General features: G+C 41.5%; 1 protein-coding gene across 2 annotated transcripts in view; it reads right to left on the reverse strand.

The window, feature by feature from the left end:
• The window catches only part of KIRREL3 (kirre like nephrin family adhesion molecule 3), a 587585-nt gene that overhangs the window by 218299 nt on the left and 356487 nt on the right, over positions 1-12799 (reverse strand). The gene's annotated exons all lie outside the window — the stretch shown is intronic.

Genomic DNA, 12799 nt, shown 5'->3' on the forward strand with positions numbered 1-12799 from the left:
TATTAAACACTATTTTATGTATGGAGCACAGTTATAAACACCAGCTGGGTCTGAGCATGTGTTGAATTACTATGAATTCACCAGCAGTCTCACAAAATTTGCACCCACTTTATACATTGCAGGGTGACTTACACAAATGAGGATTTACATCAAATACATAGGAGATGTGGGTATAGGTGACAGGGTGAAATCAAAGGTCAGGGGCCTATATGGAGGTTACACAATCCTGATCTACAAAGTCCACCCTCTCATTGGACTGTACTGTAGGGGACTGAGAACACATACACAAATGTTGATTGGTTGATTTGGCTGCTTGTACCACTTTTTAAAGTCAACCCATGGCCTGATCATGCACATTCATGTTTGTTGCTAGCAGTAAATTCACATATTTATCTTTATATCTATAGGCACTGTGAAGAAATTGATTTTCACAAGCAGATTTTTCTTTGCAAGCAGATCTTGTCAGTGCACCAGCCCAGTGAACACATAGCAAATGTTTCTAAGTTAGTAGAAACCTACTAAAACCCAATTCTTTGAAAATGAATTACTTCATGCTGAAGGCAGCTAGCAAAGTACTGACTTGCAAACTATATGTAAATAGTTTATTGTTTATAATCTGGGTACAGGTGTGCACTTTAATAAAGTTAGAGTTCCACGGTCCCAAACGTTATCGTGGCTTAGCCCGGCCTACGAGTGATCTCAGAAATATATACGGTTATGCTTGCTCGATGGATGGAAACCCTCGCCAATGATTAATCACACTAAATGTTATCTGAGCTGACACAAAACCTACGTGTTTGGTACGGCCCAATGAGCTTCCTATGGCTCTGAATGATTACCCTTCATCTCCATTATCCAGACCAGATCATTAAACAATAATGGGAAGGAAAAAATGAGAACGTATTGTAATCATAATAATAATGACACCTTCACATTTTTTTTTTTGCGTATTATTTTGCACGGCAATGTTCACCTTTCTAATAAGTATTTGGATTTCGGAATTCTAAATGTCATATGAGCACAATAGATGATAAGAGATGGTAAAGTATTTAGGTTATCACAAGTCAGGCAGAAAATTCCTATTAATAGTGATATCATTGGTAGGTACAAATCACAAAATACCTATTCCAAACATTATTTGTAATATAGCCATGGGTGCCCCTGAACCTAACTCTTTCTGAAAATTTTAGGTTGATCCATGAATGACTTTTATTGGGGAGATTTACATTATCCCTTTGTCTCATTGACAATTGGTATTGGGAGTGAAAGTGAAATAAATTCCAAAATGTTGGATTGTTTCTAGGAGAGTAGAGGGGAAATCTAAAGTATGTCCAAAGTAATTTCACACCTAGTGCTTCTTACCATTCGTTTTCTATACTTTCACATCAGTGCATCCGCTAAGCATTGAAAAATCAGCTGTGAAGAGCCAACCAAGGGGCCGGAAGCTGACCCCCACCTTCGTTATTTTGGCACCAATTCCAGTGACCTAAAAAACAATCTCCCATATGCTTTCAACAAGACTGTACTTATCTATGGAATAGCCCCTGCCAAGATTCATGGCGGGTTCTCAGCATAATAGGGGAATAATTAGCTGCTGCCATCCAGATCTTACAGTCGTATTGTGCCGCCTCAGGGCCTAAACTCGGCAAAACAAAGATTGCATATTTATTTAGTGGCGGCCCTGAACTTAGGATTCTTATCACCTGCCCAGATCCCAGCGGAAATGTTGCCGGTGTTTTATTCATGATCAGTTTTTACTAAACCTTGTTAATCTTCAGCACACCTGAGGGTCTGTATAAGTGCAGAACAGATAAGGTGTGCGGGCAGTGTAATAGGGGACACAGGGAATTGATGTGCTCTGGATGCCGGGAGTTCTGAATTAGGTCACCGAGTTCTGGGTAGGAAGTTGTATCCGACTCGAGGGCAGTGCTCCGACCTTGACCAAGGTTAAAGGTGGATCTAGCTGCAGCGTGCACACGAGGGAGCGCTGTAAATGTAACCTGTGGCAGTTACTCCTAATTACGATGCGGCAAGGAACTTTTTCCATATTCAGACAAAACTGCAACACTTAAATAAAGGGAGCTACAACTGGAGGATATATTTTTGTTACACTGAAAAGAAGAAATTAATGAACGGCCATAATGCTGCCAAAACGCAGTTGGCTGATGGGGTCAGTGTTTTGCCACTGCTACTGATAATTGCCAATCATTTCAATGCCAGGAACATTTCCCTGTGGTCGGCTGTGGAAGAATGTTGCCACTGGCAAATTATTCAACAGGAATACCAGAAATTATGAGATTTTTTTTTTCTAGAGATATGAGCACTAAATGAGCAAATTTCATATGTTTCTAGCTCATGGAGCCCTTTTGCTTTAACTTTCTGACTACCTGCAGCAGTGGCTGCATGTCAATTCTTAAGGGAGGGTTTTGTGATGGTGACAACAGGTAAGGTTACATATGCAATGTCTGCTGAAACGTCCACTTGGGGCCAGATTTAATGATAGTGACAAGAGTCCACCGAGCCTATGCAATGTCTGCTGAAACGTCCACTTGGGGCCAGGTTTAATGATAGTGACAAGACTGGACCGAGCCTATGTAATGTCTGCTGAAATAGCTACTTGTAGTCTACTATATTAATTCATATGACAGGGTGATAATGCAGGATCATTGGGAGACGGGGACAGAGTGTTGTCATTCTATAACAGGAAGTGCCTAAACCAAGGACCCTTATGCCAGGAATAATTTTAATGAATGCTAAAAGTTTAAAGAAAAACACTGAAAATTAATTTTGGATTGATAATTCCCCATTAAATATTCCACAGGTTTCAATATTTGGGTTAACTTATATTTAAGTTATATGTAATTAAAACAAGATAGTTTAGGTTTCTGGTTTTGGTCACTACGAGCATTTGTTATTTCACAAGAGGGTACATAAAGATCCAGTGCAGTCATTATGGAGTGAGATAGGAAACATCGTATACAAAAGTAACAATTTATGTGACACAAAAAAAGACAACATGGAACAATGAGATTGTAAAATGTCAAAATGACTTGACACCATTTCTTTAGGTAAGCATTAGACTATGGTGAAAACATACTAAAAACACTCTCTAAGTCCGCACAAATATTATTTAGCTGTTGCTTGATTTTGTAAGGTTAAGGGTTATTGGAGCACAAGCAGAAGATCTAACAATCCTGAAATAACAAATCAATCCATAGTTATGCTACACCTTCGCTAGGGCCTTGGGCAGGCTTGGAGTGCTTTTGCTCTTTATTTATCTAAACACGCTGTATTCTATGATTACTCAAGCCATGGCACATCGCTTTAACCGCAGCACTAGGCTTGAAGTAATGGTTTACCACTTAGCCAGCTGGGTAAAAAATTCCAGAGCAACTTAAACTCTTTCAGTGTGTGAGAGCCGAGCGACTGGGGGATAAAAGAATTTATGAAGTGAGCATACAGTATACAGAATTATAATCTCTGCTCGATAAATTAGAACACGGGTTTCTGAAGGACAGATAATTCCACCCTTTGGAATTGAGCAGCTGTCCGGGATGTGGCATCTCTGCGTCGCCTTAGGAACAGGCTCCCTTTCATCCCTCCAAGCTGCGGAAGGAGGGGTACTTCGGACTATCAGTATGGAACAGATGCATGTGTAAGACGCAGGTCTTGGCCTGAAAGACCACAAAATGTTTTCCTGTTTTATCTAATTCTAACCCAGCTCAGCCAAGCTTGTAGAAAACCAGTTCCGCCATATTAACTCGCCGACTGCCAAGGTGGAGTCTACGGCATCTCAGCTGATGCCAGGCACAGAATGTGGGCACAAGGATTTAAGAGAGCTCCCCAGCCAGAATTTACATCACTGGCAGGGCTACAATGTATCAGATTATGCAGAGTAGGAATAAAAGAGATTCAGATTCTGCAGTCATGTCTGTACGACATTTGCAAATCAGCTAAAAGCCCATGCACTGGTTTAAAATTAGGAAGCTGTATAGACAATGGAAAGGTCCACCATTACCACATTGTATTGTGTAAACTGGGTATCTAATCATAAGGATGCTGAAGAAAGGCTGACATTACTACTGCAGGCCCAAAACATTGTGAGACACTCGCCACAATGATTTGTGTTTCTGCTCCTTCCACAACATTGAGATTTGCCCCGGTAGTTTGTGTCTCTGCCCCTCCCACAATAGGAAGATTTTCCCTAGTAGTTTGTGTCTCTGCCCCTCCCACAATGGGGAGATTTCCCCAAGTAGTTTGTCTCTGCCCCTCCTACAATGGGGGATTCCCCCAGTAGTTTGTCTCTCTGCCCCTCCCACAATGGGGAGATTTCCCCCTTAGTTTGTGTCTCTGCCCCTCCCAAAATGGGGAGATTCCCCCCAGTAGTTTGTCTCTCTGCCCCTCCCACAAAAGGGAGATTTCCCCCAGTAGTTTGTATCTCTGCCCCTCCCACAATGGGGAGATTTTCCCCCAGTAGTTTGTATCTCTGCCCCTCCCACAATGGGGAGATTTCCCCCAGTAGTTTGTGTCTCTGCCCCTCCCACAATGGGGAGATTTCCCCCAGTAGTTTGTGTCTCTGCCCCTCCCACAATGGGGAGATTTCCCCCATAGTTTGTGTCTCTGCCCCTCCCACAATGGTGTAATTTTCCTGCAGTAATTTGTACTCTAAATTTCATTTGTAAGCAGGGAGTGTTATGCCTTCTTCCATCCTGATGGTATACACCTACTAAGCTGGAGGTGGTAAAAGGAAAACCTAAGGCACACAACAAAAAAATCAAAAGAAAACCTTCCTCAGGTCTCAGTTTAATCTTCCACCATGATGATGTCATAGCCACTCCTCTGCCGTAATGGTGTCTCAGCTACCCCTGGGTGTTTAGTAATTACGGGGCAACAACCAATCATGTGTATATTAGCATACATGGATCAGCCGTCTGGACCCTAACTGATATCCAGTCTATCTTCCTTATCTCATATACATTAAATGGCACTTAGGCTCCATTTTTTAGCCATTGATTTGTATTAGATTGGTTAAGCCATTATATGCCAATTAAAGTTTCAGCGGCTGCATCAGTTAAACCCGCACGTTTTAATTTCAATTAGAGCTTTGTAAGAAAGGAGGAACATCTGCTGCTGAAAATACAGTCTGAAAAGAAAAATAACGATTTTACGGTTGACTCTTGTGCTTCCGGCAAAGAGCTCGGCAAACGAGGATGGCGGTGCTGGCGCTCCGCCGCTTCTTTAAGAGATGAGGGACAGAGATGCTCCCTGGATCGTCATACGGCACTACAGATGGGACAGGGGAGAATAGGATGGCCATTCATCAAATCCAGATCTCTCAAGTTTACCTCCAGCCAAGTCCCTTATGCCGGCAACATTGTGGAAAAAATCCCCTGGCCAACATTAAATATCGCTGAGGCAAAAAAAATATATGGATAAACAACACGGATATATATCCTGTGATAACAGGGCAAATAACAGCATATTTCACTGTGATATTCACTGAAATAAGTGCTTCACTCTCCCAGTATCCCACAATAAAGCTCTTAATGAAATATATTCCTCAATAACCACAAGGGATAAATATCCACTTTTTCTGCATGTATTACTATTGCCAACCCAGATATTACATTGTAAAGGAAACACTGACATCCCCATAGTGCTGTACATAGCCTGTTCAGACAGCAGAGCTGTGGGAGGGACCAAGTGAGTGCACCCCCTACAGGCTTCTGCAGAAAACTGCAGGAGGAGGCGGAGACAAGACCAGCCACTCTGCACAAGAAGAGGGGGAGTGACTGGTCTTTTATATACCGGTAGGATGCGCTTGTGCAAAGTATTTTCACTGCATTACTTCACAGATGAAATAATATTTGGTAAGAATTTCCCAGAATTCAGCTTTGGAAAAAAGGAAAAGTTAAGGATAATTTTAAAGCTTAGAAGGTTGATAAGCTCTAAATCTTCTAAATAAGCCCATCCCATTCCTCAATAAGACCCACCCCCGCTTTATCCCACCTCTCCTAGCTAAGCCCTGCCCTTCTTTACTAAATCCCACCCTCTTGATGCTAAACTCTACCCGTTTCACAAATTCACATTTCCCATCCCTACGAAGCTCTACCCTTTCTCCACCCCTTTTTGCTGCCCTTCCTTTGTTCACTAAGCCCTGCCCCCACTTAAATATGGCATGCCGCTTAATTCTGTATATAGCAGCTAGTGTAAATTGTTGCAACAAACAGAGAAGCTTTATAATTTAACAAATGATTGTTTACATATATCCAAGGCCAATTTGAAAATGTACAACTCCCAATCAGTACCTTGAGACACTGTACACACAACCACAAGTTGTGTCTGCAGTTCCCTCGCTATATTCAATTCCACATCATGAATACTCCAAGAACTCTAAAAAAACCTCTAAAAAGCACAAGCAAGGTAATGAATAATTTAAAAATAAATCTCACTATTACACCGCTCTGCTGTACACCTTTATCAGAAATTACTTTAAAGGTGAACAATGCTCCCTCTGATTAGAGATTTCTGCCATTCTTAAGAGGATTCTGTCTGATTTTCTTAATCTACATTTTAATTAAATGGATTGCAGTGCAGGCTTGCCAGTAATTAACAGTTATGTTGAAAACTGTCTGCACCAATACTCCACATTTCAGATCTTTAGGAACTAAAGTTAGAAGAATTGGAGAAAAAAATGAAACAGAAATCCCTGACGAGTGGAAAGAATTCTGTTTCTAGGGGCAAGAACGTCTCCAGGGTTTGTAAAGCAGCCCCACTGTTACTTATGGTGAGGAGTATTTATTACCCTGGGGCAAACACACACAACCTGCACCTGCTCTGACACATGAGGGGTGCTAAATAGCAATGCATGCTGGGAGCTGTAGTTTTTGCACAGCAATTGAGTTGCAGGCTGCGTGCCGACCCTCTGTCATTGTTAAGGAGCCAAATCAGATTTAACAATTTTTATTGATTCCATTTTAGCAAATAATAAAAGTTGCATTTCATTGCACCATAAATATTAAAGTGAATGTAAACTCTAATTACATTTTGGTATCTTTGGAACTTTGCCTTATATTGGAAGCCATTGTTTGAGACTGTTCCAAAGTTTCCCATTTTTGCAATCTTATTAGGCATAGCCTGTGTCAAGCTGACAACCTGAGCCGCACCCTCACAATCAGCAGCAGGGTTGTCAACCTGCTAGTAGTGCTCCTTCAATCTGTTCCAATTTTCTTATTAGGTCAGTACATGCCTCCTCCACACCCTATAGGTAGACCAATGGTCAGTGGCTTCCCCCACCTACTAGATTGTAAGCTCTCCGGGGCAGGGTCCTCTCCTCCTGTATCACTGTCTGTATTAGTCTGCCATTTGCAATCCCTATTTAATGTACAGCGCTGCGTAATATGTTTGCGCTATATAAATCCGACAACACCATAATTAAACAGGTTTAGGATTAGCAGGAAAAGTATCTTCTCCATACAATAGTTTTATATACTATTTTATACTTAAACAGAACATATGAGCTGGATCACGTGGGATCCTCAGTTCCAAGATTTACATCTAAACAATGCACAAATGCCCACATGAAGCACCCTGCCAGAGGTAATTAAATCTCACTGCTCCTCTTCTCTTCCCATTGTGTCTCAGTATTGCATTATTGCACACACTGGATATCCTGGCCTGCAGGCTGTGCGGAACCCCACAGCTCCTCATCCTCACATTGCTCCCTGCCTGCCTCCTGCTGCTCATTACCACTCAAGCCATTGGAATTAAATGCTGTTTTCCTGCTGGCTTGCATTGGAGCTTTTTGTAAATTTGCTGATGTGCTTTTTCATTTCTGCAGGCCAATAATTCGCTCTCTGTTTATGCCAGAGAAAAGGCAGCTGTGGCACAGAGGAAAGGTTTGTATATCTCATTTTTTTCTGCAGTAATAAGGGACAATCTAAATGACTCGATGCAGCCGGCAGCCCTCTCTCCACCCTGACGTAATGGCCATGGTTCACATAGGTATCATGGTCCAGGGTTCACAAATGACTGACTCTAACCATTCAGGAGCCACTTTACCCCATTTCACCCTGGACACAGGGGATTTGCAAAAACTTCCTTTATCTAGCTTGTACCCTTGACTCATGCATTTTGCTAAAATTTTGCAGAAATGTCTAATTTTTTTTCAAATTTCAACAATTATATTTAAAAAGTTTTAAGTACAACATGGGAAACAAACAGAACATATCAAAATACAGCAAGTAAACAGGTCAAACACAAAATTACTAGTGGTCACATAAACAAAAAAAAAATATACATGGTTCTCCCCAGGCCCTTTTAGCTGGGCGCACCACCCAGGACTTTTTAGCACCCACCCGGCTGTTTTTGGGTGGTTACTGAAGCGTTTGAACACAATACAGGTGCTGCCACCCGCCTACAATTTCTTTCCACCCGGCTTAAAAAATTTGCTGGGTTGAGCACTGAATATATATATAAGTTGTATTTGTTCCATCAACACTTCCTAATCACAACAGTTCCTAAATGTATTTTGGCAGCCCTCTAAGAAAATATCGCTCATTGTTAAAATGTCCCAATAGACTCATCCTTCATTTTTGTTTTATATAACAGTAAAAAACAGAGGTAATGGAACTACTAATAGGCAAAAAGGTGGTATTGGATATTTCTGATGGGTAGAATGTTCCTGGGGTTGGAAATATGGAAGAAGGGTAAGGAAGTAGGACAAAAGCAGAAGCAGGGGTAACCATTTCTATTGCCCCCGGGGCTGAGAGATTTATCACTTTAGGGATTATGAGTCAGATTGGAGTGCAGTCAGGGAATCAGAAGATTCACCAAACATGGTCCAGTAGAACCATCTTTGCCTGGTAGCTTCATCACCACGGGAAACCCGTGAGGTCTTCCATCAAATATATTTCATTAATCTGCTCAAACCATTGAGATTTGGGGGGTCCGAGATTAAAGCCACATTGCTGGTATGCATTCTTATGCCCCATCTACCAGTCGTGATTTGCGGTAAATCTTTTCTGTAAAATTATTGCGGTGCAGAAGGAGAAATCCGGCATCAAAAGGTTATCTGGTGGTCTGTAAACATTAATAGCAACCTGTGTGCCTGCTCCTCGAAAGGACGAACCCTTGGGCACTCCACCTGAAGGAGGGTGCCTCTACCTGTATTGTATCTCCAATATACATCTGATGTCGCTGGAAACTTGGAAAGCAGGAGTCAAGGCACCCTATAGCATCTGGCCACAATTTTTTTAAATCCCAAATTAATTAATTCCTACTCAACAGCCAGATTTTACAGATTTTGTATCAGTATGTGCAAACGTCTCCCTACCCTGCTGTTTGCCTATTCTACATCAGGGGTCACTAACCAGTGGTCTGCAAGAATATTTTGGTAAATATTACCTGGCTGGGTCCTTCTCCTTACCCCACTGATCATGTCCCCCGTAGTGCATAGTGAGCGTGCAATGGGAAAGTGGGTAAATTCTGGCATCATGACGTCACTCTGGGGGAAGTTTCTTCCTCTTTGAGTGACACACGACTCCCTGCACATGCACAGGATTTAAAATTATGAATTTAATGGGGTCGGAATTGTTGGCGACCACTGTTCTACATCACACAGGAACCACCACTGCTTTAGTACAGACTATGGTGTTTGAGTTGAGCTGGGATTATGGCTGGAGAAATCACTGGTGTAGAAGGTTATAATTCCAAACTTTCTACCCAGAATATATCAAAAGAGCTGATGTGTTTTAGAAGTGCTGTTACCCTTTAAGTCTCTGAACGCTTTCTTCTGTAACTCATCTCCCATGATGCACAGGGCAATCATTCTCCACTTGTACTATCTGGCTGTAGCAGACTGATCTCGTTCTGTTACATCAGATCACATCACCGTCTGTCCTCTATCCTTGCTATGTTTTATCCCTCCCAATCAAAAATACTTTAAATCCAGCAAGAAGTTCAATAGATGGTGTAGTTTAACAGAAGAGGATTATTGATACCAGTGGCTGAGAGCAGAAAAACAACAGCTCGGCGGCATTACTACGAACGCCAGACTGAGACCGCTAAACTAGAACTGACAAGCAGCACCACGGCCCAGCGAGCATTACTAGTGACAGGACCTAAATGAAATGTCAACGTGAATTGACCCTTTTTCTCCCTCCTCCTCTCTTCTCAGAGTATTGATCAATGTTCACCAAGCAAGGACGTACCGCATGAGCACCATGATGGGCTACCGGTGACTTTGATGTTTAGGAAGATATAGACCCCTTTTACCTGACATAATAAGATGTTATATTGGTCCAGCAACTAATGTGACATCAGATACAACTTGTTTAATGAGCGCTTCAATTTTGTAAGTGACTTAAAAGGTCAGATCACTCAAAAGCGGTATTTCAGGTGGAGAAGGAGACCAGCAACCTACTGGCTTTCTTCTATGTCACCTGCTGGAAAATGTTATATTCCATTGTCCATTGGAGACACAGACAAGAGTGAATTTTTAGTAGGGTGCAGAAAGGTCAGACCAGTGTTTCCCAACCAAGATTCCATGAACCCCTGGGATCCCTCAAAAAGCTGCTAAGGGTTTCTTGAGCAATGAGCAATTTAGACCCATCGGGTCAGTTTATGTGCCACCAATAATCGTTTTGGCTATCTGTAAGGGTGAAATTCTTTTCAATGGCCAGCAATGTAAGAGGAGTTCCTCCCACTGACCACCACACTAATGTACTGTGAGCTGTGGATATAATAATGATAAAAGGGGTTCCCTCCATGGTAAAAATGTTGAGAAAGGCTGGGTTAGACCATCAATATATTTATTGCTATGTTCCAATGATAACCCCGTGTACTATTTCTTGCATGGGTGTCACAAGTGCAGGAAGTGAATAAAAACAAATAGAAATAAGCGCATTATCCCACTATATCTGAAGCTTTAGGAATAATTGTCTATTTGCTTTAAGATAACATATTTAGTCAATGTGCACAATTGTATGATTTAAAAGTAACCAATCACAACTGCATTTACATAATTATGTGATAGATCAAAGCAAGGGTATTTTTTAACCCTTTTTTGTTCCTAAGAATGACTAATGGAGCTAGGAGCCAAAGATATAAAGTCTTCCAGCTCCTGAGTAATCATACCAGAATCAAATATGGATTCCTTTAGCTTTGTACATTCTCCTATCAGTGCTCAATGTACAGTTTCTAAAATGCAAAATGCTTGTACTTGTACAGCAGCTTACAGTCTGCAAAAAGTTTGGCATGGAATTTCCAGGAAACCCTAATGTGATATATGTAATCTAAATGTGATTATTCTTGTTCTGCCTTATCACTGATATCTGGTAAGGTAGGTGCTCTCCCACAGCTCTTCTCCCCAGCAAACATTTGCCCATTAATAAAGACTTTATATGGAGTCTATTTATATAGCATGGAGTTTGACATTCACTGAAACATTCCCAGGTTGGAGAATCAATCACTGCCATTGGAAACATACACCCCTGAGTGTTTCTTCCAGTGACCATATTGTATTGTACTGATGTAAATGATTATTTTCGAGAGGAAAGCAGAAGAAAGTTTCCTGAAATGGATATCATTATTCCTTTTCACTTTCTTCTTTATAAAGAGGTCTTTATTATTTTTGCACATCATAACTTTGTATCCGAAATATTCTATAATAAGTAGGCTGAAATCATGCAGCCCATATGGAGAAAAGAAAGAGCAATGATTTGGCAGAAGCCTTTAATGACGACCAATGTCTTCCTCGTCCTTATTCTTCTACAAAGTAATAACGGGTCCTGTTTAAGGACTTTCAAAGTGCCATCACAGACATGGACATGCTAAGAACGAAGGGAAATCTTAATAAATCGCCTCTAATAAGTCTGGAATGCTCTGTATTGTATTCCCTTTTCAAGTTTTTTCCCTTCTATCTTTTCTGCTTCCTCTAGTAATGCGGAACGGAGGATGAATAGAGGATGATTTAAGAAAATTGCAGGAGACGCTTGTGTGTAATGTGCCGTCTGCAATTCAATAGAGAAAGCGGGCCTGGTCAGACAGTCGGAAGTGGAACAGGATTCATTAGTATACGGGATGGAATTGTACCGTTCTATGCATTGCACATGTAAATTTCACAGTCTGAATGCAGAGTGCGAACCAGCTAATCTCACACAATTCACCCTTCCCAGCTACGTACAATGAATGTGTAAATCGTGGTAACCTTCCGTACAAGCCTGAGCTTGGTTATCTAAACGTAATGTAAGATCGAGAAAATCGGACCGCTGTATTATCCTACATCTCCGTACAAACCATCAAGCATGCATCTATCCATCTTTATTTTTATGTATTGTAGAGGAAGGAAAAGTGGGATGCCAAATTTAGGGGATATTTGGCATCATCGACTTCACACGTGTCTGGAAAGGGGATTGCATGGATAGGGCTAATATTTACTACATTTGCTGCAGATTTGCAGCCTTTTATTTAGGATCCAGGCCCGGAGTATACTGGAAGGAATAGGTGGGCCAGGCACTCCTCCCTTTTTCATGGGCAGAAATTTAAGATGGCTAAGGAGCACCTGGCCATTGATAAAAGGCGCCTGCCTTTAACACTGGAGGGGAAGTCACAGCCTGAGGCCAGTCGGGCCAACTGCAAAGGCTGTGTGCAGCCTGTGAACTGGGAATAGGTCTCCCACAGTTAGGTCTCATGAAGGCCAGGATGCAAAAGTTTGTGTTTTTTGCCATGACTTTGATCCCCTGCTAGGGAGAACTTTGTTTTTGCTGTTTTGGAGTGTTTTAGTTATTGTAAAAAAAAG

This window comes from Pyxicephalus adspersus, chromosome 11 (genome assembly GCF_032062135.1).
Source record: "Pyxicephalus adspersus chromosome 11, UCB_Pads_2.0, whole genome shotgun sequence".
NCBI classification, from domain to species: Eukaryota; Metazoa; Chordata; class Amphibia; order Anura; family Pyxicephalidae; genus Pyxicephalus; species Pyxicephalus adspersus.